This window comes from Arvicanthis niloticus, chromosome 4 (assembly GCF_011762505.2).
Source record: "Arvicanthis niloticus isolate mArvNil1 chromosome 4, mArvNil1.pat.X, whole genome shotgun sequence".
Classification (NCBI taxonomy): Eukaryota; Metazoa; Chordata; class Mammalia; order Rodentia; family Muridae; genus Arvicanthis; species Arvicanthis niloticus.
The window spans coordinates 119,812,190-119,837,607 of NC_047661.1; the positions used below are offsets into that span (position 1 = coordinate 119,812,190).

The 25,418-nt window shown below is 41.1% G+C and overlaps 1 long non-coding RNA gene across 1 annotated transcript; it reads left to right on the forward strand.

Moving 5' to 3' along the window:
* The first annotated feature begins 1,633 nt into the window (after window positions 1–1,633).
* Window positions 1,634–23,775, forward strand: LOC117707895 (uncharacterized). The gene is made up of 3 exons (XR_013109677.1): window positions 1,634–1,795; window positions 22,619–22,722; window positions 23,452–23,775. It is a non-coding gene; the product is annotated as an uncharacterized LOC117707895 (long non-coding RNA).
* Window positions 23,776–25,418: the final 1,643 nt, after the last annotated feature.

Here is a 25,418-nt window from a genome sequence, read left to right on the forward strand (position 1 = left end):
GCAGATAGTGCTACTTCTCTGTATGTAGTCCCAGAAGCATCTATCATGACTATACACACAGTAGGAGGTGTTCATTCTTGCTTTGGGGTGGGGGAAGTCATCATGAGATCTGGTGTTCTTGAAAATCTGAGATGTAAGATACTTTGCCAGGTTGGCTCTTTCGTTTGAGTTTCAGACATTATTAATTTCCCTCCAAAGAAAAATGTGCACTGTGGATGTCTTGAGACTGTCTGGCTTTTGAGGAGAAAAGAGAGACCTTGAGAGAGTCAGAGTCCTGGTAGACAATGAGGGGTAGCAACCCTCATAAACCACCCTTGTCTCAAGTCTGACCTTTGTCCCAATCGTGGAATCAACATCCGTGGCGCCCTTCTTTGGTTCCTGCTTTGAATCTGGCCCAGGTCAATAGCCAGTAAAAGGAAATTGTGCTGAATTATCACAAATTTTATTTGTGCTGACTTATTGGAAATCAGGCAAGACAGATGAGTCGCGGCATCTGCACACTTGATTACCCTTCCCTGATTTTTTTTCCCCGGGCTTCATTTGGGATCTCTTTGCTACAGTGGTTTAGCTGTAACTTTGGGCACTGAATCATGCTCGAGGGTCCCATCAAGCACCGCGGCAACGTGATAAATCCATCCACAGTCTCGAAGTACCCATCCTGCACGTGACAAATGCAGAAACATGTCAGGCTCCGAATGATACCGGTCCTAGGCAGATACTCCCTCTGCTGACGGCAGGTGTTTCTTCTCTATCTGAAAATAATTCACTGAATAGATAATTGGCGAATCCCCGGTGGGAACAAAACTTGATTCTGTCTGAGCAGAGGTTACCAAGTGTGCCACTATAAAATAATTGATTTTGTGATGTGTTAAGTGGGGACACGCTCAAGCCTTCTGAACTTTTCACTTAGGGCCTCCGGCTGAAGTTGAACTAGGATCCCAAAGGTGAGGAACCCATGCATGACACAGGCAGGGCTTCCTGCTCCGACAGCCAATTTAACTTTCATTTTCTTTATTAATCTAATATGTTCTACCTTTCATGAGGACGTGACATACGGAGAGTTTCATTAAAAAGGCTCAGTTGTTATTGGAGATAATCACAGAAGGATCTTGTCGCAAAAGTCGGGAAATTTTTGATTTCTTTTTCGTTAATGCTTATTGTTTTAGGGAAGAGCTTTCAGATGCGATAGGGAAGTCAGCCTAGCTACAGGGCGAATTTTAATTGCAGTTTTAGAAACTTCTTTTAATCCTATAATAACAAAAATTTAAATCAGTGCTGACATTTTTTTTTGTTGCCAAAAGAAGGTAGTAAAAGGGTAAAGAAATAATTGTTAGTTCTGAGAATATAATTAGCAACTTTAATGCTTTAATCTGAAAAATGCATATTTTGAGCCTGGGTGAATGATTAAAGAAAAGATATTGAAAGTCTTTGAAATTTCTGTGTTTGTTTTTAATTGTGAGTTGTGATCACTATAATTAGCTCATTTAGGGCACTTATAAGGTAAACAAATAGGAAGGAATTTCTACAAGTTCAGGGATATTTGGGGGCAAATAAGTTGGACATCCGGACTTCTGGCTTGCTGCCTTTTAAGTCTAACAGGAGTTTATTGTATTCTTTGCTTTGGAGGGAAGGGTTCAGACTGAAACCCGGGGGAGCCTGCTGCCAAGACTGGGAAGTGTGTGGAAGCTTCCTCTCAAAGCATGATGGTGCATCTGGGCTCTCCTCAACATCTTTGCCACAGGCCTCCTTCCTCGGAGCACACAGACAGAAGCTTGGGAGACAGCAAGGGTCACAGGTAACAGGAGCTCTCTGGTTCAGAGGCTCTGCCTCTGCAAACCATCAGACCTCATTATTATGCACTAGGAAAGTGGGAAGGAGGGGAAAACCCAGAGGGATCTGGGGAATGAACTTTTGGGGGGTCTTCCTTCTCTCAAAGGTGCACATTAAAATTCTCTCTTTCATTCATTAATGTGAGCACAACCTTCCTGAGAAAATAGCTGGTGGGACCTCCCTTAATGAATAGCAGGCTCTGCTATGCTCCGGAGGCTTAAAATTGGGTTTCATCCCACCGAGAATTCCTCGCCTTGTCTTCTGCTTCTCTATTCTTAACACTGCATGTTTGGTTATATTTCTAGGGCTTACCTAGGCTGTGACCTGCCACATTCAGTCCTAATCGCTCATATGATTAGCTCAGGCCACCCACAGGTAGGCGGGAGGGGCTCTTGTCAGGAGGCTCCCAGAAGTTCAGGGATATTTCCCCCCAACATTATTTGAAAGTTTCAACTCTGTCAGTCACGTGCAATCAAACTTGCTTCCATAACGTTCCTTATTCGACTTAGTTTCGAATCGGCTAGTTACAAATATAAAACTCGTTTCTCCTGCTCTCAGGGATAGGGATATATATATATATATATATATATATATATATATATTACTTTGGTTTGAAATAGAATTGATCCTCTCTCTTCCTTCTCCACCTCTTTCTCCTCTTCCTCCTCTCCTTTATTCCTGGTGTTTCATAGTTTTCTTTCTTTAGAATTCTAGTTTCAACAGCCATATGCTTCTCCCGTGTCTCAGCCATTGCTCTGCAATCATTCATGCCCTCTGTGCAACCTCATAGTTGGGGCCTGCATCATCATTTGGGCTGTGTTCATGAGCTACACATTTTATGTTGCTGGTTTTCTTCTTGTGCTCATTTCTGAATTTTCTAAGAAAATATGTTGTGCTTTCTACTTGTATATAATACCTCTAGGGACAGCCAGTATTAGATTTCCAGTTTAGATACAGTTTGTTTGTGTGTGTGTGTGTGTGTGTGTGTGTGTGTGTGTGTGTGTGTGTGAGAGAGAGAGAGAGAGAGAGAGAGAGAGAGAGAGAGAGAGAGGAGAGAGTCATGAGTGTGTGCATGTTTGTGGGAGTGTGTGTGTATGTGTGTGGGCATGCATGGGGGCATCACATGTGTGAGGTGTGTGGGGGGCAAGCATGAGTGAGTTTTTGTGAAGGCTGGAGGTTGATGTCTGGAGACCTCCTCAACTGCTGTTTACCTTATTTAGTGAAGGAAAATCTCTCAGTTGAACCCAGGTCTCCATAATAAAAGCTGTGGCTGGCTTGTAAGACAGTGATGGTCATGACCAAGAGGACATGTCTTGATCAATTTCTTCCTTTCTACCATCAGGGAAGCCACGGTCTCCTTGAACCTTAGCTGTAATTCCATAACCTTAACCAAGTTTGTTTAGGACTGATAGAGAATGTCCTTGAGGACTATGCTGAAGATCTAGAGAGTACTGTGACAGGAACAGTGACGGCAAGATCTGCTGATATCTGTGTAGGATAAGGTGGGTTACAGCTCCCAGAAGATCATGGCTAAGCTGGGAACATAGATAGGCTCATCAGGAGATGCTCACCCAGATTCACCAAAGGCTAAGAACCACAGAGCCGTCATTCTGATGGTGAAGGCATGTGAAAGTCTAGTGTAAAGGATGCTGGTATTTTGTTGGGGTTTTTCTTTAAGAATTCTTTTAACTCGTGGTATTTAATTTACTTTTATTGCTCCTCATATAGTTTAAGTACAAACAAATAAAAAAACCCCAGTGTATCATATTATGTAGGACAGGATTAATTAGCAAGGTGTAAATAGAGAAAGGCAGAAAGGTATTTAGGGTTAGAAAATGTGTGTGTGAGGGCAAGTTAGTAAACCATTAAAAGCATGATACAATTAACTGAGGCTCTAGAATCAGCCCTGGGGCATTTAGGGTTCATTTATTTAGTATTTATTGTCTACTATGTTCATGTTAGGTTGGACAGTTTTATCCGTTCATTGTTTAATACTGTAAAGACATTACAGAGTCTCATGAATCAATGAAATTTATAGTCTCAAATACTCTCCCATATACTGGGCCGTTTAAAACTTGTATGGCATATTCATAATCATGATATTCTAGACTTTAAGCTGTTCCTCTTTTGTAATTGTCTACCATCTGTTGGCAGGCTTTTAAAAGCCACACCAATTGGTCATCAGTATTAAATGGTTAGCTCTTACAACACTCGCAGGTAACATTTTACAAACTGAGAAGGTTGTATTTACTTATTTTGTAACACACATACACACAAGCAACAACAACAACAACGATTAAAGAAAAAAAAGAGGCCATGAATTTAAAAGAAAGCAAAAACTGAGGGGAACAAGGGAGAGAGTTTGGAATGTGGTACAGGCAGGAAAAGTGAAGTAAATATATCTCAAAAACTAACTTTCTTTCTTTCTTTCTTTCTTTCTTTCTTTCTTTCTTTCTTTCCCTTTATAAAAGCCAGATACTTTTCTTTCTGGGAACTAGGAAGAATTTGGAGATCAGAGCACCAAAATAGTTATTTGTTTTAATTAGCTGTTAAAGGCCTACTTGGAGTAGCATACACCGTCTTTCTGATTGGCACACTGGGCCATTTCAGTGGAACCCACGTGATGTGAATCATTAACAATGTACAGCCCAAGTGCACACACTAATAAAGAAAAGGCAGTGCTTGCACTATGGCCAGAGCTGTTTTCTGTTATTCGCTTCTGCTGTTGAAAGAGAAAAAAAAGTAAGTCTTAGATATTACAGCTGTCACCATGACATCTGTTGTTTCGGGATCTGTGGTTGCTTCGCTCACCACCTGACCCAGGCCCTCACCATGACATTCTGTCCACTATTAAACTATGAAAGGCTTGTGCCCTCCAGGTGGGACTTCAAGGTTGACATACCAAGGTGTTTGTCTCTGTCCCCCTGACTGCCTCTCAATTGAAAAACACAGCTTCACTTGGTGCAGAATTGATGGCAACCAGGTCTCCCAGGGGTCAAGGGGAGCAGCTGAGAGCAAGAGTTCTTGAGGCATGGCCCTTTTCTGCTTTTTAATCACTTGTCACAGCCCTGCAGGGCCTCAGCCCTTTCAGAGGTGCGGCCTTTTGTTCCTGGCTGGTGGTGGCTATAGTCTTGCTTTAGACAGCTGACTCCAGGTAATAAAGCAATAGTTGGGACACACACAGAGATCTTGACTTACAAAACAGTTGCAGAAGGCGTCATTTGTCCCCACTAACACATGGGGAATGTGTGACTTTAAGGAAGGTCCTCTCTGGTTACCTGTGTTAACTAAGATGGTTAATGAGGTACTAGAATGCTTACACATGCTTACACCAAGCGGTGACATCAGAAGCTTGAAGAGAATCCTGTGAATAAGGATGAGATAAGCCCTTCCTATCCCCTTACTGGAACACTGTGTGTATAAATTGAGGAGCGTTGCTGCTGTGAGGAACTTCCCTTCCCAGGATTCATCCTTACCTTTTCTACTTGTCCAGTCATTCATTCCGAATCTATTCATTGAGACGTTGTGCCCTAGGTCGGGTACTGAGACTGAGGCAGAGAAGGAGCAAATAGACACAATTCCTTCTCTCCTGAAATTGGGGCCAAAAACAAAGGCCAAGGCCCACTGATGTGTTTGGGGGATAAATCTTTCCATGTAGTTGGGAGAAAAAGAAAAGAGAAAGAGAAAAATACAAAGGGAAAGAGAGATAAAAAAAAGAATGTCTAACTATTCCCAGTCACCTTGTCATTTGATAGCCAGCCAGAGGCAGTTCACTTCCCCACTTCCCGTGTATTCTGAAGTCACAGGATGCTCAAATTCAGAAGACACCAGGGCCTTCAAGCTGCTGCTGCTCATAGGGTATGCCTTCATTTTTCTTTACATTTTTCCCTTCATTTTTTACTACGTTTAGGCAGGGTCTCACTACACAGTCCAAGGTGGCCTCAAATACATGATCCTCCAGCCCAAGCGCCCAAGGGTACTGTCACAGGCTTGCAGTGGCATCACTGTCTTAATTGCAAAGTCACTGACACAATGTAGCCCATGTTCCCTCACTAGTTAAGGGTTTGATTTTGCTTAAGTCACTTAAAGATACTTAAAACTGATTTCCTGGATTTTCTCCTCCCTCCCTTCCTCTCTTTCCCCTCCTTCCTCCCTTTTTTCTTCCCCCCTTCCTTATTTCCTTCCTTCCTCCCTTCTTTTCTTCCTTTCTTGTTTTCTGAAGACTGACCCCAAGCACTTGAGCAAGCTAAACAAACACTTTACCAGTGAGAGATGCACTAGCCTGGCAAAGTTCCTTTAGCTAATGGTTAAGACCTTTTTCTGGCTTTAAAAGAAAAGTTTAAACACATTATTGTTTCAAAAAGGCTTTACACGACAACAAAATTAATAGAAAGCTAACAAGACTTTTCATGTCTCTCCTTGCATGTGTGCAATCTCATTCGTGGCCTGCATGCCCCTCAGAAAGGCACATTTGGAAGACTGATGAACTTCCACCAACACAAAGTCATCACCCCAAGTCCACAGTTCACACCAAGGTTGACTTTTGGTAATACACATGTTATAGGGTTTTTTTAATGTTATTTCTATCTGTATTTTTATTATTATTTGTTTATTTGTTCACTTCACATCCAAATATCAGCTCCCCTCTCCAGTACCCCCTCACACAAGGGGGGGGGGGGTGGATAGGTCGAGCCTATGCTTGATCTTTGGTTGTTGGCTCAGTCTTTGGGAGTCCCCAAGGGTCCAGGTCAGTTAACTCTATTGGTCTTCCAGTGGAGTCCCTATCCTCTTTGGGTCTCTTAATCCTTCCCCCAACTCTTTCACAAGACTCATTGAGTTCCATCCAATGTTTGGTTGTGGGTCTCTGTATCTATTTTCATTGGCTGCTGGCTGGAGCCTCTCCGAGAACATTTGTGTTAAGATTGTGTCTGCAAGTATTAATCATTAGTAGTGTCAGAGGTTGCTTCTTGCCCATGGGATGGGTCTCAAGTTGGACCAGTCATTGGTTGGCCATTCCCTCCGTCTGTCCTCTATCTTTGTCTCTGCACATCTTGTCTCTGTACATTTTCGGTCAAAGGTTTTCTGGGTGGATTGCTGTCCTTATCCCTCCACTGGGAGTCCTGCATGGCTCCAGGAAGTAGCCACTTCAGGACATGCTATGGTTTTAAACAAATGTACAAGTCACATGTACCACCATACACAACTGAATCACAGAAGAGTTTCCCTGACCTCAAAACTGTTTTGTGTTCTGTCCACTCACCTGTAAATCGTGTTGCCCTGACTATCGTGGATATTTCTGTGGGCTCCATAGTTTTGTGATTTCATGAATGTCTCAGCTGGGCTAACACAGTAGCTTTTCAGGATGACTTCTTTCGCTTAATAACATACATTTAATTTTATGCCAGATCTTTTCATAAAATCTTGTTGGACATGAAAACATAATATTTTCTTTCCTCATGACTCATTTTAGTCAGTGATAAAATAAGGGGCTTTGTTATGCTTTTTTGTATGCATCTGTCACTGCACTTTACTTACAGTTACAGTACCCCCTTTCACCCATTGTCTTCAAAGTGCCTCACACTTTTGACACAAGACAACCAGGGGGTCATGGTTTAGCTTCAGGATGGGAGAACACAGGGTCTGTGCCATCCAAGCATCCCTAAAGCCTCAAGTTTCCCCACTCATCTGGAAAGTCTTGTAATCTATGTCTGAACAAAGACTCACTATTTGGACCCAGCAAGAAGGACCCAGCTTAGACAGCAGTAGAAGCCATAGCAAGACCCAAAGCAGAAACCTGTGCTTTGTGACCTCTGCCTCAGTGCTATGGGTTTCACTTTGAAGGACTGATCTAGTCCATTCTTTATAAGGCTGGTCCAATATCATAGGCACAGATGATTGTTATCAACTGAACATTAGCATCCTGTCTCTTGGCTGCCTTGGTTTAACCATCATGTACCCAGACTTGGCTAAAGAAAAAAGTGAAAGAAACCACAAAAATCAAATTATTTAATGTATACCTTTTCTGTCATAAACATAAGTCGAATATCTAATGAATAAATATCAACAATTATATAACAACTGGAAAGGAAATAAAATTAGATTAAGTTGAAAGATATAACTTATGATATAAGTGCATAACTCGTGATTAACTCTCCTTCTAAATCTAAAATTTTGACCTCATCATTTATTATTCTTGGCCCTTTCTTTGCTTTAATTTCCCTTCAAACCAGCTAATATGCTGAGGCTTTTTCTGTGTTACAGACAATACGGAATCGAAGAACAGCCTTTAGGAACATGGACTTCTGAAGTAGTAGGGCAGAGTTTAAAGGGAGTTGAATCATAGGTCAGAAGGGGTTAGCATTTGAGAACACATACTCGAACATGTTTTATAAGAATAGAAATTGGGAAAGAAGCTGCCATTGGTTTTATTTGTTTACGACTGAGCTGGTCCCCTACTTCATGGTTGCTTTCATAGCTGAACATTTCAAGCATTTTGACTCTGTAAAAATAGGAGGACATTCCTTCATACTGATAGATGCTAAAGATCACGTTCACGGGCCATTCTATTTTTACCCTAGGGAAACAATTACCGAGTTGATTCTATGCTTTTTTGATTGGGGTGTGTGGGAAGACAGTGGAAGAAACATATGCTTTGAGAATTTAATATATTTCTTAAAGTTTGAACTTAAAAGCTACCCACAACCTTCTTGATTATCTCACGGTGAAGACAGGCTTGAGATGTTTGCAGTGGCAGCCTGTCAGGGTGAACACATAGCAGAATGTCCAGAGAGGAACACCAGTCTAAAGACAAACTCTGCAAAGCTGTGAGTTTGAAAATGTAGGAAGGAGACAGAGTCCAGAGGAACTGGAAACTATTGCCAGGACTCAATAAAAACATGGCCAGAGAGCAGGATCGGATGGTTTCCTTTTTGCCTCCTACAGCAAAAGCCCTTTCTTCTTGTTTGTGCTGATTGGTAGTTTCGAGGACACACATGAAGAAAACAGGCATCTTAAACGAAGAGGACTTTTTGTTCTTCGAGTAAACACTGAGATATATCAGGTTTAGCTCACTGGAGCCCACAAGGGCCAGTTGTTACATAATAGGTTCCTGGCTTTCCTCAGACCTTACACGGCATGTGGAGTTTTGAAGCACATGGAGCTGATAGGAAACTAGTAGCGCTGATAGATGCCAAACCTAATAAAACCAAGACTGAAATCAGCTCAACTCCTTAACGAATTAGAAAGATTTGAGTATGTACAGAGCTGTATCGCAATACCACAATCACAGGAACCGTGAGCTAGTGAAGTATTGCCACGATTAACCGAGATCGGCCGTCTATATCAGACACAAAAACCAACTTGCAAAATGTCTTCATTTTCATTTTCAAAAGGCTTATCTCAGAAAAAATTGAATCCAGTTCTATGTTAAAATAAAGATATTTGGAATGTGTTCAGATAATGTACTGTTAAAGTTCATTTCACCTACACCCTTTAATGTTCTGAGGCCCCGTGCAGTGTGAAGCAGGAATCCAGTTTTAGTTGGTGTTTGCTGGACTACAGAATGTTTACCAGCAGAAGGCTGAATGTGGGAGGAGACAAAATGAGCGTTTACATGAGCGATTTCAAAACATGCTTCCAAAGCTCACATCACTATTACACAGATCAGGCGATGCCTGTGTCCAGTGAACTGTCCTAAACTGTAATGAAGTGTTCAATAAAGACCCTTTCAGGACATTGGCTTGAAATAACAGCATTGTATACCTGACAACAGGAAAGGAAGGGCACAAGAAGAGAAGGGGGATGAACCCCGGGGAATACAGACAATTCGCTCAATATATAAAGTACTTTTCAGCAACTCCTACAATTAGAGAAATTCAGAACAATTAAAGGGTTTGGAAGTCCCCCGAGGATTCCCTTTAAGAAAGCCTATTGTCTTCGAGAAACTCTCCAGAGAACCAAAGGCATGTGCTGTTTTAATGGAATTCTGCTGTGTGAGGACTGCGTTCTAGGTTATTTCCAGCATGCTGAACCTTTCTTTCCCTCCATTTCATCTGAGGGGGGTTTCTGCATAGGAAGGGGACCATCAAAGAGAACAGTCTCCATTTCCATCGGAAGGCATGTCAGACACTGAGGACATCTTGGGCAATCTGTCTGAATCGATCCGTCCCCGTTGCTCTTTACTCCCTAAGACGTTTTTCAACCCTAGTATAGTGATCCCCATCACGGAGGAGGCTCCGGGTGCATTTAGTCACCTTTCCCTGCAACTGGAAAATGTATTCCATATTCAGAAGTCAGCAATTAAAATTCAGCTAATCTGCATGTGGCGTTGAGAGCATGGGCTACGCCTCCCCCACCGCAGCGAGGAGGTAGGGGCACTGACCGGCTTAACCTTCCATGCACAGCTCTGATTGGCTGGTGGGCAGTTAGGACAGGTGTAATAATCTAATCTGGAATATTGTTCTCCTCACCTTTTTTTAATAAACATTTTGCCTCTGCACAGACCTTAATATAATAGCAGTAAAGGCAAGGGAGGAAATTGGAAAAACGGCCAGGAGGGTGCCTTATGGTTCGTAACAACCCTAAATTGTGACTGTTTATTAAAACTAACACCCTTTTGTGAGGGTGTGGATCAAAATAGCCACTGATTTCTCTTCTTTGATATTTCTTCCCCGCCTCCTCCCCCTTTTAATAGTGCTGAGTTTACGTCTCAGTTTTAGGATTTAATTAAGTTTCCAAAATTGCTTCTGACTTAAACGTTGACCTAAAAAAGCCACTTGCTCTCTCTAGTCTACCCCCGTCAAATCTTTCCGTCATTTATTTCAATCTGTGGGAGATGTTTGTGCATGAATGGCCTCTTGGACCGTGGGGATGGGAAAGAGTTAAGTCAGGTAAAGGTGGCCAGAGAACTGCCTCACAAAATACAATTAAGGGCCTTTCCTAGGCCTGGGGCTCTTTGGAGCTGCCAGGAGATGGGGGACAGAGCACAATGTCCTCCTTGTCCCCAAACCTCCCTTTTGTTTCAGCAGCTCCTTGGCTCCCACACATGCAAAAGTTTGAATTTCCTGTTGGCTCTGAGGTGAGATTTATAACATTTATTAAGGTTGCTATTCATTGCGAGTTTACTGGGCAATAAGCCTAAGCTTTTAGGGGCTTAATTGCCTGTGTTTATGGGGGGTTGCAAAGCTCCCACAGTGTCACTGTCAGCCAGGTTGGCCAAATGTGGACTTCTTGATGTGTCCAGGGAGCACATCCTGGTCCTAGGGGAAGGTCAAGTGGAGGCCAAAGGCCTGAGAGGGAGGTGCTTACCTTCACAAGCTAGACTGTCTTTCTGCTCCAGCTATTTTAGTTCTCTTCCCACTGGCTCCTTCTACCCACCTTCTGTCAATCTTTGACACCAAAGGTGAATATTCTAGTCTTTTCATAAACAAAAAGGAAAATTAATTTGAAATTACGTGGGCAGAGGTGGGGTGTCAGCACTGGAGATGAACATGGGTTGCGAAATAATGCAGACTAAACAAGTGTTTCGCGTGCATGGTCACGTACAATCGTAACAAAAGTGTCATGAAGCAGTTATTGCTACACTCATTTGATAAACGAGGAAATTGAGACTTAAATAAATTCAGTAACTTGCTGAACTTGAAATACTAGCTAGTGGACACTGGAGATTTATTCACATTTCTTTTGCTGTTCTTGCCTGTTTATGTATAGATGATTCACCTGTGCGTGCTTCTGTGCCAGCTAGAGGTTGTTAGTTTCTGGTATCTTCCTCTATGCGCTCCACCTTAGTTTTTGAGACAGGGTCTCTCAATGGTCCTGGAGCTCATTGATTCCACTAAACTGACTGGCCAGCAAGCCCAGAAGACCCTCCTGTGTTTGCCTGCCCCAACCTCAGCACCAGAGATACAAGTATTTGCCACCATGGCCAACTTTACCTGGGTGTCAGGGATCTGGAAGTAAGTGCTCCCTTTACCCACCAACTTGCATTAAATAAACTTGTACCTTTTCTCTCATTCATTTGTTTTATATTGCTGGGGCCACAGCTGAAGATCAAGGAGTTTAAAGGGAGAGAAGTTGTTTCTTCTTTACTGACACGGTGTGGTCATCCTGACCCCTTGGAGCAGATTGGGATGGAAGACCCAAGGTCTTTTCTGTTTTTTCATTTACTCCCTTCTTAGCAGCTGTTTGGTAAACACCTCTGTGTTAGGTAGAATGTATGGCAAATGCTACCTATGCCTTTGCTCCTCTGTTTCCTCCTGCTATGTGCAGGTAGACCAGATGCTCTGTCTCTGATAAGCTCTCTCAAGATCCCCGTAGGTCTACCATGGTGACCAATTTCCCAGATTCCTTCCTTAAGACAGTTCTAGGCCAGAAAAGAACCAGAAGAATAGGGAGGGATGTCAAGGAGCTGATTAGGAGGCTGTGTATTTTTCATATGAAATAAATAAATTTAATAATACCACACACATATACACACATATGGATTGCATGTGTATGTATGTATATATCACTCTGACAGTCTTGTCCAAATTCTCTTTATGGATTTACAACTGAACTTCTAACAGCAGACAGCCTCCTGGCATAGAGGACTGAGCATTTGAACCATCATGGTTAGAAATGTGTTGTTCAGGACGCTTGCTAATTTATTGATGCAGCAGCAGAGGTGGAATCAGATTCAGTTGAGGAATAAATTGGAATATTTTTGTGCATTTCTTTCTTTTTTCTTTTCTTTTTTTTTTTTTATAAAAAAAGGCCACTTTAAAACCTATGTATTAAAATGACAAAATCTTAAATAGGGGTTCTCTTTTTCTAAACAAAAGATATGCAAATTACAATTCAAGATTTATATTATGATAAAAACTGAAACACAAAAGAGTCATTATCCTGCAAAATGTAAAAGTGCAGTTGCTTCATGAGTCGGTAATGATATAATGGGGTGTTGATGTAGTAAGAGGTGTCAGGAGGCAGACAATGACCTCAAAATTTAAGTCAGAAACAGTAGAATTGAACAGTAAGTATCTACCTGCCTACCTAACTATCCATCTAGCTATTAAAGACTGCAATTCTGAGAATTTGAGATGAAGAACAATCTATTTTTACCTCCTTATAGTGTAGCCATAATAAGGGATGGAGGGAGGGTTACAGAATTAATTTTCATATAACCTCCCCAACTCTGAAACAAGATAAAGATTTACCTGAATTACAGTTTTATAGGCCTGTTTCTCATTTTAAAATAATCAGTTATAGGCAGTTAGGGAATTTGGAGACCATTCAGAGCATAGGCACAAGGCCAGTGCCCTAATCCCAAGGGCCAAGTCTCCTTGCATAAGAAAGACTTGTAGGTAGTTTATAGGTTATCTCTCCTTTTTAGTTTTAGATTTGTAAAGGTACTTCCTCCATGTCCCTGGCAGCAATCCTCCAGCCTCAGCTTTCTGAGTGCTGGCATTTCAGGTGTGGACCATCATAGCTGGTCATAGGGTAATAGGAACAGATTGTACCTGGGTTGTCCTGCATCCTTGAAGAAAGCAGGCTGTATCAGAACAGAACACATTCTATTAAACCACATCACAGGCAAAGGGCACCAAAGTGATACTTAGGTTTGAGATTATTCTACTGGCTTATTTTTAAAATATAGCTCTCTGCTGGCCCTCCACCTCTCTCTTATGTGTGATGGGGGAGCACGCACATGTGCCTGTGCATGCACACATGTGTGTTTCAAATGGAGACGTGGTTTAAGTAATCAAGTGATGGGCACATGTGAAGCAGATGTACAGCATGTTCGTACTTCTAAACAGAGCAGAAGGCCTGCTTTAGCTTTATTTGGCAGGAATTTATATACTTGCTTCACCATTTGATCTGAATTTAAACAAAGGACGTTGGTTTTAGCCACCACTGATTTCAGGACCACAGCTCTGTCTTATTTCTACAGGGAACTGAAGTTGTAACACTTGGACAATCGAATGACTGCACAGTGTGGAAAGATCTCCAATGTTTATTTATTGTTTTAGTGAGCCAGCCCTTGTTTTCTATGTTTTTGGGGGTGTGTAATTTCTTGCACCACAAGCTTCAGGCTGAAGGATTGTGCAGATGTCAGAACCTTGGCAAAGTCTTCCCAAATTGTAGGACAAACCCCATGTACAAGCTGGAGTCTGCGACTAAGGCCTAAGAAAATAGTTTCCTACCAGCTTCTGGTCGTTTTCCAGTTCAGAAAGTTGCTGGGGGTCTTCTGTCAGGGGGAGCACATGGTTTATGATTTTTGAGCCTGTGCAATGCTCTTTTCTATTTCATCTTGACTTAATGTCATTAGTCTTCCTTCAGAGAAACCCGAGCGTTCATTTTCTAATCTATCTAGATGATACGCTGACAGCATTTCCCCTGATCCAGACTTTACCATTGATGTCTCTGCCTCTGTTAATCATTTTCAGAAATGAGATTTATGGTAAAAAAGGATTAAATCAATTCTGACTACCTCCAAATTTCTAGGATTTCGAGGCTTCTTGATGAACACAGAAACCATAGCTCCTTGGAGAAGCTCTGCTGAGGAGATCTTTCTTGCCTTTGTCTGCTGGCCCCTCACAGCTGATCTGCTCTCTGCAGATCACAGGGAGTCAACTGCTCTATGGTATGTTTGGCAACCATACCACAGGGGCTGCCCTCTGAGCAGCTCGAGCTGGTTTTGATGGGAAATAGATGGCTGAGGTAGCAATCTTTCTCTCCTTCATTTTCTATCCTCCCTTCCTCGCCTTTGACCCCATCCTAAAATGACTACCCTCAGGAAAGATGTCAACCTATTTCAATTAAGTGTTTGTCTTTTGAGCTTCTCCTCACAGGGTAAATCATGGCATTTTTATCAGCCAGAGGGAAAAAGAAAAATTTCACTGGTCCGAATTAAATCACAGCTTATATTCTTTGTAATTTCTTCAATCGTCAATTGGCTTCAAATGATTTCACTAGCACAAATAGGGCCTTGTGCTCTCAAAGGGATTCCAGAGAAATGCCAGCTTGCTTTGTCCCCCATCTTTATTTGCTCCTGTTTCTTTTTCTACATTTTCTCTTACCATTTGCTGCACTAAGCAGATTTTTACTTTTATCCAGAGTGACCCGGGATCAGCTCCTCTCTTACTCTCTGGGGAATAAAGACATAGCTTGTACTCCCTGACTTCTCTTCCTTCCATGAGGGGTCCTGTCTCCTCAAAAGAACAATAATCACATTGTCTTGTCCTTCATCCTGTAACTGGTGACCAGACTCTCTGTCTTTAAATTCAGCTGAACCTACCAATATTTGGCCTAAACTCCCTGTGATTTGTCCTTCTGTGTAGTCTGCTACAGTCTCGAGCATGAATGTATCACAATCTGGGGTTCAGTGCTCAAGAGGATACTCATCTACCTAATCTAGGAAGGCCTTTGGGCTTGGCAAGTATTTCCCTTGTTGCCTTACAGATTTTTGGCCCAGGGATACAACTTGCAAACCCACTGGATTCATAACCAGGCTATGATGTCAGAATCTTTCCCCATAACATCCTACCTAGATATTACATTATGCTATAACATCTAAGTTTGCTGTTATTCGGGTGTACTACTAGCCTGGGTTTTATGTTTCTAAATCACAGTAATATCTCCTTTCTTTGCTAATGAGAGTTAAGTATTCAAATATGTAAGAATTATCTCCTGTACACACAAAATGTTCAGTGTCCAGAATACATGGCTCTAGATACTGAAAAGCATTTTTGTTACAGATATACAAAAAGGTGGTAGATGAAACTTTTACTTCTGTGGACTGAGATTTGGTTTGAGCTAGTGTCTAGCAAGCTTGGAAGGAACCAGAAGTTTTATTCATATTAGAAAAGTAATGCTTTAAGATGTGAGATTCCCCTAAAGAAAATCAGAAACACTAGCCAGGGCACCTTGTTCTTTTGCTAGTTGGTAGTAAAGGGTTTGCCAACTAGGAGTAGACTAACAAATATTGCTAGGTCCTAGTTTAAGAGATTCCATAAATCAGATCATGGGCCTAAGCTTGGTGGTACATACGATTATCTTTACCTCTAAGACTTGTACCCACCAAAGATACTTACTGTGTATGCAAGATAGTGGCTACTCCACTGAAGATGAAAATATGACATAAAATGTTTCAAAAGACATTCTCCTGTCTTGAGATGAATTATATAACACAATTTAGATTATAAGTACTGATGGTGTCCTAAAGGGAGTTTACTGCTTTAAAACCAAGACAGCCATATTAGAACTTGGCCTAGGATATTGGTGGCTTCCAGTGTGGGAGTCCTCTATAGTCACAAGGACCTCATACCTGTTACCCTTCTTGATGTTGCCATATTGAAGTTCTAAATGATGTAACCATTGAATTGGTGTTTTAAAAGTGAGTTCTAATGAGTCAAAAACCTTGAGCATGCACAGAGACTTATATAGAGCAGAATAGTGCAAATGTTCATATTTGCTAGTGTCACACTTTACATGCACCATGCATGACAGTATGTGTGGGAGTAAAGGGAAATGCTAAGAAAGTGCAAGGAAAGGTGCTGCATACAGGACTGAGTTATCTGGGAAGGAGAGGATCTAAGGAATGGGGCACTGGCATCATGGTGGTGACATTATTTCTATTCTAGCTAGAATGGCTTTTTGTGGTTAAAGAGATGGTTCCATGGTTAAGAGCACTTTCTGCTCTTGCAGAAAACCCATGTTTAATTCCCAGGTTCATGTGAGTTACAATTATCTGTAACTCCATCTTCTGGGGATTCGACACCTTCTTCTGGCCTCCTCAGAAACCTACACACATGCACACACACACACAGAGAGAGAGAGAGAGAGAGAGAGAGAGAGAGAGAGAGAGAGAGAGAGAGAATAGATAACAATTATTCTAAAAGTTTGGATTCTATGCAGATCACAGAAGGGAGGCATGGAATTCCAAGACACAGAAATAATCACAAAACTCTGTCCCGTCCATCCGTACTGTATCCTGTGTGTTATACAGTCACTCATACAGATAATGATGTCTAATAAAGAGGAAATGATAGAGCTACTCATAGCTCCTTTTTTGGCTATTTATGAAAAACTGAAAGCAAAGTGTTAATGGAAAGTGATGGTAAGTAATGACAGTTCAGTTTGTACCACTGTTTTGGTAATTAAATATACATGCATATCAGTGTTACAATCGCACAGTTTCATAATCATCATATACAAGGAAAATACTCTAATAGAAACAGTTAGGGCTAGCACTACAGAATACAATATAAAGGTAGGAAACTTCACGCCAATGATTAGAACTGCTAGTTTCCCTTTACTTATTAACAGTGGCATTAAATAAAGTTGCAAACATCATGGCCTTATACAAGGGATGTCACAGAGGAAGGGAAGGAGTATAATTATTAATACCTTTTCCTGCTCTTTGAACAAGAACTTCCAAATTTTCTCTTCACAATGGACTCCACAAATTATGCAGCATCTAAGTGTCTTGAAGAACCCAGAGAAACAAAGATTCTCTACTGGAAGTAATATCTATGTGACTTGAAATCAATTTCCTGATTTGGCTCAAAGGCATCAAAATGAAAATATGAATACTCAAACATATTTGTTCAATGCCATTATATATTAATGTCCTTCTACCAAGTAAAGGGTTAGAAAAGTAAACTTGCTCCAAATGCTTGATGAATTCTCAATTTTTTCCTGGTTACATGGTGCTCTTTAATTTTCTGTGTATTCAACTGTTAAATATTCACCTGCAACTGACTTTTGGGTAAAATGCAAAAGTTAATCTTTTCTCAAACTGTTGCATGTGCCTCACATAGTGGTCTGCTCCACACACCAAGACTCCTGTGCTCTGACTGTGAACATCATGAAAACCTTTTGCCTGATACCTTCTGTCTCTCGGCTATCTATACACTTGTTCTGCTGGACCTGACCAACACTGCTGTGTAACCTCTTTACAGAAACTATGTCTTTCACTTCCTTAATTCCATACATCAACATTTCTGAGTCAGTTTATCTATCTATCTATCTATCTATCTATCTATCTATCTATCTATCTATCTCCACCATCTCTCTGTCTCCTCTCTCTCTGTCTGTCTCTGTCTCTGTCTCTCTCTGTCTCTCTCTCTCTCTTTCTCTCTCTCTCTCTGTATGTGTGTGTGTGTGTGTGTGTGTGTGTGTGTTGGCATGTGACTGTGTGTATGCACCTAGAGGCCAGAGGTCAACATCAGGTGTTGTTCCTTGGGTGTTCCCACATTGTCTTTTGAGACAGGCCTTATTTGAGAGGCATCAGTTAGGCTAGACTCTGGCCAGCAGTTCCCAGAAAATGCTCTTGCCACCACCTCTGATCTCACTATTGGTAAGGATTCCATGCCTAGGCCACCACATTGGCTTTTTTTTTTTTTTTTTTTTTTAATGTGAGTTCTGGAGACAAGAGTGACAAGCACTTTACAGACTGAGCTTTCTCCTTAGACCCCTTTCTATGAGATCATATAGCCATGTGATTACTCCTTTTTTATCCCACCTCTGTTAAGATGCAGGAGATGTCTCCAGTACCGCCCACAGAGACAGGATATTTATTCCTGTTATTTAAATTATATATTTGCTTAGGGCTTAGTTTATGCCTGGCACTATTCTAAACTTGAATATATATATATATATATATATATATATATATATATATATATATGAATTCCAAGAGCCATTTATTTATAGATGATAAAACAAGGCACAGAGAGGGCAAGTAATTTGTCAAAAGCTGAAGAGTTGGATTCCAATCCACTAATTCTTTCACCTGCTTAAGAAAAGGCATTGGGCACTTAATAGCATCACATTTTAGTATGAAATAATCCCAGTGAATTAACATGCATTTAATAGGCTCTACTTCCATATAGCCAAGAGAACAGGAAGCCAGCCCTTAATAAGATGCCTGTACAGTAAAGTCAACCCATTCTTTGCTTTTGTGGTGTCATCTTGTTTTGTTTGGTCCCTGTTTTTGGCTTGTTTGTTTGTTTGTTTTTAATTTTGGAAAACAGAATTCTCTGGGAAATTTGACTTTAATTTGGTTTCCTACCTAAGACCAAAACATAGAATGTCTACATGACTACTTACTCTAACAGATGCTGGTCCTATAGGTATGACCACCAACCATGGGACTGCATTGTGATCCACTGGGAATTTCTTACCAGGACCACCCAGGAGCCAAAGCCAGTGCCAAGTGCTGGCCAGTTGTTTACATGAGCTTGGAACCCTACACAGTGGACAGTAGCTGCTTTCAGCTATCAACTGAGCATGCATACCCCCTTGAAATTGCCCTACATATAATCTAGACATATTTTTGGTCTCAAGGCCCTATTTTCCATACATGGAGATTTTTTTTCTTTCCAGAACTAGGGCAGGAGACAGTTTCTGTCTGAGAGGAGCTGGGTGCTGTCAGCTGCTTCTGGTCCAGCAAAGCCAGCTGTAATTCTGGAAACACAGTCAGCCAGACTCCAAATGTACTGATCCCCAGATAGCCCACATTCAAATAGTGTCTCTCTCTTACAAAGACTTTCCATTGAATCATATCCTATGCACTATCTCTGGTGTCTCAGAGAAGAACACGAACAAAATGTCCTTAAGGCCCTTGCTGATATCTTTTGTGGACACTCAAGTTCATGCCTTGCCACCACCCAAGAGGGCATTTGGCAATAGTTGCAATCGAAAGCCTTGCTTGCCAGATAAACGACAATGTCCAGAAGAGGTGACTTGCAGGGTGGGGTTGGTTGTGGAAGCAAAGATGTCACTCACTCCAGGAGACAGGCTTCATTGAGCAAGTTATCTTACTCCTGTGCTTTCATAAGTCACATCCCTTCCTCCAGTTATTTTGGAACTTTGCAGAGAGCTTGCTGTATAAATAAAGTAACCAGAGTGCTCACACCTTAGTACATCTGTCTTATAGTAAATTCAGACTGTCAAAGACTAAGTTGTTTTAAATTGAGGGAAGACTGTTGAAGTGGCTCTGTCCCCTCTGCTTAGTCCCTTTAACAAAGCCACCACACCCTTTGTTGCCTGCTGCACAGAAGATCAGGGAATAAGAAGGAAGTCAAGCCTAGAGACAAATGTCCCCAGCAGCTGAAGCTAGCCTCTTATTTTTAGGCAGAGATCCCAACATCTTTTGAGTCCAGCCTTGGATGGGACAGCAAGCCTATTATTTTGGTGCCTTGTGCCAAGCACTTCACTCATGTCAAACCCAGCAGAGAGGACAGTGTATGACAATGAAGGAATTGTCCTTACCAGGTTTATTGTTGCCCCATTTTGCAAATAAAAATACATATTAACCAAGTACATGTGAATTTCAAACAAATAGTGTAGGCTTGTTCAACACAATATTTCAGAAATTCATATTTAACTAGGCTTCCTGTATTTCATTCAGGAAATTTACTTCTAACCATGAAGAGAAATTATTAATCTCAATTTATCATTGAGGTAAAAGAAGACTCAACATTAAGAGATTTGTTCCTGATGGTAACTCGTGACCATGTGAATAGAAGACTGGTTCTATATTAATGTGTGTGTATGTGTGTGTGTGTGTGTGTGTGTGTGTGTGTGTGTGGTGTATGTGTGTATATGTGTGCATGTGTGTGTATGTGTGGTGTATGTGTGTATATGTGTGCATGTGTGTATATGTGTGTGTATATGTGTGTATATGTGTGTATGTGTGTGTATGTGTGTGTGTGTGTGTGTGTGTGTGTGAAAGAGAGAGAAAGAGAGAGAGAGAGAGAGAGAGAGAGAGAGAGAGAGAGAGAGATATGTATGTGATCCCATTGGTGTGGGTACTCATGTACTTGAGTGGACAGTAAAGGGTGACATCAGGAATCCTCCTCAGTTGTTCACTCTGTGTTTTTGAGACACTGAACCTAGAGTTCAGAAGTTTGGTTAAGTTGACTGATCAGGGATTCCCAAGGATCTGGCTGTCTGCAACTCCCCAGTGCTGGGGTTACAGGGAAGTGTTGCTATGCCTGGCTTTCTACATGGATTCTGGGAATGCAAACTTAAAATGTCACACTTTTATAACAATCACTTTACTGACTAAGTCATGTCCCCAGCCTCTGGTTATGAACCTTATATATAAGCATCTAGAGTCTTAGACAATAGAGTCCCCTCCTCTTAGTATTTACAGATAGCCAGTGTTTAAACTTTATTTGGCTAAATAAGCTGCTGCAAGAGCAAAAGCTAATTTCCATTTTATTACAAAATAGTTATTAAACAGGACCCAGATACAAAGTCCTTTATGAAGACCAAAGACACAAAAGAGCACATTTCCAAGTTTATGTATGAAAGGAAGGAGAAGGAGTTAGGGAGATGGGGTAGAGCTAATTTTGATGAAATCCAGAAAGGAGAACCTACCCTCAGCGTCTCTAAGGGGGAGGGGTCACTTCCTGCAGACCACATCTTCCTCTCTGGTGTCCCCAGTGCCTTCATTTAGGCTGTGTCCTGACCTGACAGTCCATGGCTCTAGGTCACCTCATGATCTTTTGATGTCAGCAGTGGTTTAGGCCATCGCATTGGTGTGGTTATGCCACACCAATGACCTTGGCCAACATATCCTGTAATGAAGCTGCCCTTCCCTCTCTTAGCTACTCATGGCTGCAGTGTGTGTTAGAAAGATGAGTTAGGAAAAATAAATGCAGAACCTCAGGTTGTAAATATTACACCATTAAAAAACAAACTCAACTAACAAAAGCACAGTAGAATGTCACAGTTCTACTTTGCTCCAAGCAGGACAGCGGAATCCGTATGTGCTCCTGACCTCACAAGGACATGGCATATTTAGGGCCACTGACTCTCTTGGGAGCGGTGAGGCACAGAGACACCGGAGAGAGTCAGGCAGAAGGCTGCTGAGGAAGGGTTCCCTGCTCAGAAACAATGCTCTTTATAGCACCACATTTTCCCCTAAAACAAAGGAAAGGGGCTCTTCTTCCCCCTTAACAGGCAGTGCGCCTCCTCGTTCCACAAAAAGTTAAAACAAAGCTTGCTTAGAACCTTAATGCAAAAAGGCAGGGCAGAATTAGATACTGTTCTCTTTCTTATCTCTTAATTGAAGCCAGGTGTCCAAAGGCTCACTTTTGTAGCCAATGTCAAAAATAGAAATAGACACAGGACTGGTGTATACCTAATAGCTGAAGCAAGCAGCTGTCTGATTCCTGTTTCTATTACATGTAGAATGGAAAAGACTAGGAACGAGAAGCAGAATGAACATGCACACACATGAAGCTTAGATTTTGATTGTGTGAGCTGAAGTTCTGCTTTTGATAAGAGGGCTCTTTTAAGAATGCGTTTTATATAGCACCATACATGTGAATTTATAGTCCACTCTCTCCTCGGCTGCGCCTACACCACAAGGCCGAGTTTCCTTTGAGATCTTCCAACCTTAACATTTTTGCTTCTGAAAATTATCCATTAAAATTTTATCCATTTTGTATTTTGGTGAGACAGTATGAGGAAATGCCATCGTGAAATTAGATTTTTCCTTTGACATCAGGCGCCCAGTCAGCAATCCAATCCCGTGTATTTCTGTTGAGACATTAGGGTTTGATATAATTTTGGGCAGAAAACATTTTAAAAATGAAACAATTGAATTTTCTAGATGGTCTTGGGGACCACTTAGCTTAAGAGAATACACTTCCAAATCAAAAGCCTTTCAATCATTTTAAATATTATTTGGATGATATTTGCTCCATGTTGTAGCAGTTTGAATTTGTATTGAATGTTTGACCGGCTCATGCACACATAGATGATGTATGAAATTATTATTTCATATTTTTTCTAGTGTTTGCATTGCAAGTGACATCTGGCTGACAGGAACTTGGAGAAATGGAATCCGAAGTGAATGCTGCAGTTACCACAAGCCTCATATTTATCAAAAGGTTTAAGGTTGGTCTGTCTTTGTTTAACATATGAAGCTTGGAACCCTGACAGGGAGGCTCCGAACTTCAGTGTTTCCTGCCTTTTCTTAGCTGATTTGTTTAGTAAAAGAGTGGGCAAGGAATGAGCACTAATTGTATCAGTTGTTCTTCTCATGAAACTAAATATTTTGCATCCCAATTTTAAGAAAGCAAACTTAATTAGTTCTGATGTGATTTCCATACATTTTCCTTGTATTCAGAAAATTTACAGATTTTGTGTTAGGCCAACACACATATTGAGAACTATTCATCATTATTCAGAAAAGGCAACGTGGGAGGAAAAACAGCTCACGACGTTTTACATTTTATTTTCTAATTTCTACATGTGCAAAATTGAAATAAGACACGCAAACATGTCGTACAGTGTGTGGAAGCTCTGACTCAGTTACCACACACAGACGTAAATATATGCATTTTCTCCTTTCCTCTAGTTCCTTGGAGATCATGGTATGATTCTTAGTTCTGCAGTGAGAATATTATTCATTTAGCAAAGATTTATGAACTCAAAACAGACTGTACTCGTTAAGTGAGAGGGAGGTGCTGGGGTGGACAATGCATGGAGTAAGGTTATACTCAAGTAGCAGGCAAGACTGATATGAAATAACTAAGTACAATCTAGGACAATAGATACTATGATAAATGTAGAGAACTGTTGAAAAGGCTCAGGCCAATTAGTGACTGTGGTCTCTCTCTACAGCAGATGCAGGAACAGAGATGGAAACATCGAGGCCATTGTGAAATCTTCAATAAATACACGTGGTCCTTGTTTATTTCCTGAAATGTGAAATTACAGTAGACTAGAAAAATGGGAAACATTACCCTGCCCTCCTGAAGAAAAAATACCATGTATATTTATTTCCAGTGGTTTTGAATGTCTTTTTTTTTTTTTAGTTTGAAAACAGTGTGTTGATAATCTGCAAATATACAAATATATTAAAAATACCATATGATCTCTTTCAAATAAAAAAAATGCAATGTCACTACTGGGTTTTTCAGGTATTTAAACTACTCCTGTGCATAGTTACTGATGAATTTATAATAAGTTGAATAATTTCAGTACCATAAGTTAGTGTTTATTCTATTGGAATATTTGCTTTCTTCTCTATTAACTCTTGGTCAATACTGTACTGGTATCTTCTAAGAAACAACAGTCAGGAGATGACCCTCCAGGATTGAGGTTTCATGGCTTCAGAAGTAGATATAAAGAAGGCAAAGTGTCATTTACCTGGAGTCTGCCATCATGCTACATTCTTTACAGGAGCTTTTGATTTAATGCCACAAAATCCTGACTCCAGTGTGATACAAGGAGGTAGGTTGTAGACTCAGCACAGCTGAGTTCTTGTTTAACTCTCAGCTTTGTCTGGATGGGTGATTCTCAAAAATGAGTTCAACCTGCTGTCTCTCGGCATCCTCACTTATGAGTCAGGATGATACTATCACTCATTCATTTCATAATATGGTAGAGTCATTGTGTGAAGGTATCCTGGTGGGCTTGGAGGATCCAAAAGAAGTATGATAGGGCAAGTGTTCTTTTCTGTCTTTGAGGTACTTATGGTCCCTGGGGAAGAGGAAAACATGGAGGTGGTGTCCAACAGGTACCCAGAGTGATACATTCTTCACATTTCTGATAAGCGTTAATTGATGTGAGCTTTTGCTAGTCTCCTGCTAACCAAAGAGCCCATGTGTCCCCTTACTTGCTATGCTGAAGCCTACCAGCTAGTTTCAGTCCTAATGCCCAGAAGAATAAAGCTCTGTCCTAAAGCCTGGTGTACACACATAGGTACTTAGGTGCTTAAGATAAACCACAGGATTCTTCCAGGCTCCTTCCTTCTAGCTGACCCAGCAGCCTTTGTGAACAGGTGCTCTTTATCCATCAATGGCACTGTGTTTTATAACTTCATTAATCTGAATAAAGCTATTACTAAAATGCCAGGGGGTTACAAGTGGACTATATTGTTAAAAATCTAGAGACCTACTGTGTAATCAAATCTGGGCCTCCACATATTAAGTCCCTCTCTAATAAAACTCCCCCAGCGAACTGGCGGTGGCGCAGCCCGTAAGGCGTCCGCCTGCCTGCAGAGGGCGCTGGGCCCTCTGTGCTCTCTCTCTACCCCGAGGGTTCGAATCCGTCTCCTCCCGCGTCTCATGGGGGGGGGGGGGTGGAGACAAAACAAAACCCCTCCCCAAAGCTAAAACCAAAACCACAGTGCTCAAAGCTAATGACAGAGTCTCAAATGTTCATCACTTACCAACTAAAATGCTTCTGACACCATTCAAACCACCATTTTGAACCAGAAAGATAACTTGAACCAATTCTTACTCTCTTTTATTTATTAAAACTTTACCAAAATATATTATTAAGTTTTATCAAATATAGAAGAGTAAATATATTTAAAAATGTAGCTTACAGACTTCAATTTCCAAACAAAAGAATCTATTCCTCCTTCTTTCTTTTGTAATCACATAGTGTATCAGTTAGACATTGCTATTACTGCTGCATAACAACAAACTCAAAATTTCAGTGGCTTGAAATAATGATTTATTTAGCTTTTAAATGCAGACCTCACTGGGATTTGGCTAGCCCAACCTGGCCATGGCTGGTGCTGTTCTGCCCCGGGTGTCCTTTATCTTCCTTTTGAAGCCTATATGCTGATTTTGTTACAT